Source organism: Delphinus delphis, chromosome X (assembly GCF_949987515.2).
Source record: "Delphinus delphis chromosome X, mDelDel1.2, whole genome shotgun sequence".
Lineage (NCBI taxonomy): Eukaryota > Metazoa > Chordata > Mammalia > Artiodactyla > Delphinidae > Delphinus > Delphinus delphis.
In genome coordinates, this window is record NC_082704.1 from 52,849,163 (window position 1) to 52,854,755 (window position 5,593).

Here is a 5,593-nt window from a genome sequence, read left to right on the forward strand (position 1 = left end):
GATTCCATCTGATCCATAAATTGTGGTTATTCATTTCATTTAGAAATAATCCTCTTCTTTTGTCCTAAATTTGTTGTACATATCTGTATATTAATGAAAAAAATAACTTTATATCCCTTAGAAATGAAAATGACTGTTTTTCTGGGTTGCTTAGCAGCAGAAGTATATTGCAGAAATGTACAGAATGATTTGTGAATCAATAGATGTTCCTCACCCATTCCTTCCCACAATAAACCCAATAAAGGCTCTGGCTCATAACTTCCCCTCAACTCCTTATGCTTCCTGACCAGTCCTGGTGGGGTATGGCATGCCCTCACACACACACCTTGGCAACTATGCATAACATATCTTCTCAATTGCAGTCAAGTCTCCTGATCTGCTGTCCTTAGCATGCCTGATTCAACAAATCCCAGGTAAATTTTAATCCTGGGTACTCTGTTGATCTCTACACTCCATTCACAGATCTCTTAGTTCTTAATACAACAAACCTTTTTCATATCTCTGTTTTGCATACACTCTGCCCTCTGCCTAAAGTAAATTTTTCCCATCACTTCCCAAATCCAGCTCCTTCTCTTTAATTCTCAACTTAAATATCACTTCCTCAGAGAGATCTGTTCTAATCAAACTATCTAAAATAGGTTCACTTTTATTTTTTTCCATCTCAGTTTCTTGTTTGTTTTCTTTATAGTATTCGTTCCAAATTGCCGTAATTAGGTTGTTTGGATACTTACTTGATTTCGGGTCTGTCCCCCCACAATAATAGAAACTCAGTAAGGACAGTGACTGCATCTGTCTTGTTCATCTTGGGGCCTTAAGGCCTGAAACAATGCCTGACACATATTAAGCATTCAATGATACAGGACAAACATGCAATACCTTTTAGTCAAAATTTATGCTGGAGAGATTGAACTCAATGACCGTAATATGAAAGGCTGGGTCTTTGAATAATTAATTATTTTTTCCATCAGAAAGCTATTTGAACATATTCTGCATTAACCTAAATGACTGGTATAACTATATCTTACTAAAGTTCTGACTAGTCTAACAATATTTCTTCTGTGCTGGTCATGTAAATGCCAGTAGTTCCAATTATTCAGGAAGAATACATTAAACTAGTATCATATTCTTAATACTATTTTCAAGCAGCAATAGCCTAACCTGGTATCTTTAATGAAATCGACCTCAAAGAAATGTGGTCAGATTTCCATACTAAGGAAAGAAACAAAAAGACAAATAAACAACACCTGATACAATAACAGAAATAATATTTGTTTCATGGTTCATATTACTCAGAATAAAAGAAGTTGAATAAACTATATATAGTACATAATCTGGATACTATTTTGAAATTTCCATCTTAATTACCTGATTATTAAACCTACAGTTATCTTTTTTTGTTAGTACCTTTGATAGAACTGAGTTCTAGGAGAATTAAGCAACAAGATTTTGCTTTTATTAAGACTTTACTTTTTTAGAGTAGTTTTAGGTTCACAGCAATATTGAAGAGATGTTACAGAGATTTACCATATCCCACTTTGCCCCCACACATGCATAGTCCCCCTCATTATTAACAGACCCCACCAGAGTGATACATTTTTTAAATTGATGAACCTACACTGGTATATCATAATCACTCAAAGTCCATAATTTACATTATGGTTCATTCTTGGTGTTGTAAATTTTATGATTTTAGACAAATGTATAATGATACCTTATACATCATTATGTTACACAGAGCATTTTCACTTCCCTAAAATATTCTGTGCTCCACCATTCTTTTCTTCCCCTGTAAACTTGTAGAAACCACTGATGTTTTTAGCATCATGACAGTTTTGCCTTTTCCATGTCATAGAGTTGGACTCATATAGTATATAACCTTGTAATATTGACTTGTTTCATTTAGTAATAAGTATTTAAGGTTCTTCCATATCTTTTCATGGCTTGATGGCTCGTTTTTTTAAGTGCTGAATAATATTCCATTTTCTGGATGTACCATAGTTTATACATTCACCTACTGAAGGATGTCTTGGTTACTTCCAAGTTTTGGCAATTATGAACAAAACTGTTATAAATATCTGCATGTAGGTTTTAATGCGTACATAATTTTAGGTAAATACCAAGGAATGTGATTGCAGGATCACATGGTAAAAGTATGTTTAGTTGTGTAAAAAACAGCCAAAGTATTTTCCAGAGTAGCCATAATATTTTGCATTCCTACCAGCAATGAATTAAAGTTCCTGCTGCTGCAAGCCCTCACCAGTATTTGGCATTCTGGTGTTCTGGATTTTGGCCATTCTAATAGATACATAGCTGTATCTCATTGTTTCAATTTGAAATTTCCTGATGATATATGGTATGGAGCATCTTTTCATATGCTTATTTGCAATATGTATAGCTTCTTTTGTGAGGAGACTATTAAGTTCTTTGGCCTACTTTATAATTGAGTTGTTTATTTTCCTATTGTTGAGTTTTAAGAGTTCTTTGCATATTTTGTATAACAGTCCTTTATCGGATGTGTCTTTTGCAAATATTTATCCCAGTCTGCAGCTTGTCTTCTCATTGTCTTGACATTGTCTTTTTCAGAGAAGTCTTTACTTTTAATGAAGTCTAGCTTATTAATTATTTCTTCCACAGATCATGTCTTTGGTATTGTATCTAAAATGGCATCACCATATGCACCATCATCTAGATTTTTTCCCATGTTATCTTCTAAGAGTTTCATAGTTTTGTGTTTTACATTTAGGTCTGTGATCCATTTTGAGTTAATCTTTGTGAAGGATATAAGATCTGTGTCTATATTCACTGTTTTGCATGTGGATGTCTAGTTATTCCAACACCTTTGGTTGAAAACACTATTTTTGCTGCATTGTACTGTCTTTGCTCCTCTTCAAAGATAATTCACTATATTTATGTGGGTCTATTATTGCACTCACTTTCTGGTCCCTTAAAATATTTGTCTATTCTTTCACCAATACCTTGCTGTCTTTATTACTGTAGCTATAAAATAAGTCTTGAAGGTGAGTAGTGTTAGTCCTCCAACTTTGTTCTTCTCCTTCAATATTGTGTTGGCTATTCTGTTCTTTTTTGTTTTGTTTTGTTTTTGATTTTTTTCATCTCCATATAAACTTTCAAAGCACTGTAATGAAAGCCACAAAATAACTTGCTGAAATTTTTATTGATATTGCTTTGAATCTATAGATCATTTGGGGAAGAATGGGCATCTTGACAATATAGAGTCTTTCCATCCATCAACATGGAATATCTCTCCTTTTACTCCTGGTAAAAATGCTGTGAAAATTGTTAAAATGACAACAAAAAATTAGAATATTATATAAACTTAGTTGATAAAGCAGTGGCAGGTTTTGAGATGACTAACTGCAATTTTTAAAGAAGTTCTACTATGGTAAAACACTATCAAACAGCATTGTATGCTATAGAGAAATTGTTCATGAAAGGAAGAGTCAGTCAAGGCAGCAAACTTTATTGTTGTCTTATTTTGAGAAATTGACACAGCCACTCCAACATTCACTAATCACCACTTTTATCAGTCAGCAGCCATCAACATGGAGGCAAGACCCTCCTCCAACAAAAAAATTATGACTCACTGAAGGCTCAGATGTTGATGAACATTTTTTAGCAAAAAAGTATTCTTTATTAAGGACTGTACACTTGCTTTTGTGTGTGTGTGTGTGTGTGTGTGTGTGTGTGTGTGTGGTACGCGGGCCTCTCACTGTTGTGGCCTCTCCCATTGCAGAGCACAGGCTCCGGACATGCAGGCTCAGTGGCCATGGCTCATGAGTCCAGCCTCTCCACAGCATGTGGGATCCTCCCAGACCGGGGCATGAACCCGTGTCCCCTGCATCGGAAGGAGGACTCTCAACCACTGCGCCACCAAGGAAGCCCTGTATTTTTTTTCACTTTTGATGGGTAATTTGGTGGGGTACAAAATTTTAGGTTGGTGATGTTCTTTTCCTCTCAACACTTTAAATATTTATTAATCCTTTATATCCTGTAGTTTATAAATGATACACCTATAAGTAGGGTTTTTGTCATTTATCTGTCTTGATGTTCTCTGAGTTTAGTGGATCTGTGGTTTGGTGTCTGACATTAATTTGAGGAAATTCTCAGTTATTGTTTTAAATATTTCTTCTGTTCCTTTTTCTCTTCTCCTTTTAGTATTCTCATTGCACGTATTTTACATATTTTGTATTTATCGAAATATTTTTGGATATTGTTGTGCTGCTTTCAAATTTTGTAATCTTTGTTTTTAGAATTGTATTAATGTATTGCATCTCAGAGAGTCTTTTCTCAGGCTTGTTCTGTCAACTAATGAGCCCATCAAAGGCAACCTTCATTTCTGTCACAGTGTATTATAATTTTTTTGCATGTCTTTTTAGTTCTTAAGATTTCCATTTTTCTGTTTGCATTGTCTATCTCTTTTTGTGTGCAGTGTACTTTATCCATTAGACTGTTTAGCATATTAATCATGGTTGTTTAAAAATTCTGATATGATAATTCCAATATCTCTGTCATGTCTGGTTCTGATGCTTCTTCTTTCACTACATATTGTGTTTTTTTGCCTTTTGGTATGCCTTGTAATTTTTTCTTGATAGCCAGACATGATGTACCAGGTAAAAGAAATTAATGTAAATAAGCCTTTAGCAATGTGACGGTAAGGTGTGGGGTGAGGTGTTCTACAATCCTATGAGTTGGTCTCAGCCTTTCAGTGAACTTATGCCTCTGGACTGTGAAATTTACAAGCTTTTTTTTCTTACCTTTTTTCTCCCTTATTAGGTGGGACAAGATGGCTAGAGTGGCTGGAATTGGGTATTTCCCCTATCCCTGTTGGTAGACTAGATCTCGCTGGAGTTGGATATTTCCTTTCCCTCAGGTCGGTTAGACTCGGATAACACACTGGCAGGCTAGGCTCTGGTTAACTAGTTTCCTCTTAAGAGGAAGCCTTGTTAAGAACAGAGTGTTTTGGAGGATCAGCTCAAGATGGTGGAATAGAAGGATGTTCGCTCACTCCCTGTTGCAAGAGCACCAGAATCACAAATAACTGCTGAACAATCATTGACAGGAAGACACTGGAACTCAACAAAAAAGATACCCCATATCCAAAGACAAAGGAGAAGCCACAATGAGATGGTAGGAGGGGCACAATCACAATAAAAACAAGTCCCATAACCACTGGGTGGGTGACACACAAACTGGAGAACAATGGTACCAACAGAAGTCCACCCACTGTAGTGAAGGCTCTGAGCCCATTAGGTTTCCCAACCTGGGGGTCTGGCAATGGGAGGAGGATTCCTAAAGAAACAGACCATGAAGACAAGCAGGATTTGATTGCAGGAGTTTGACAGGACTGAGGAAAACAGAGACTCCATTCTTGGAGGGCACACACAAAGTAGTGTGAACATCAGGACCCAGGGGGAAGGAGCAGTGACTCCATAGGCGAAAGAACCAGACCTACCTGCTAGTGTTGGAGGGTCTTCTGCAGGGGTGGAGGGTGGCTGTGGCTCACTTTGGGGACAAGGACACTGGCAGCAGAAGTTCTGGGAGGTACTCCTTGGTGTGACCCCTCCCACAGTCT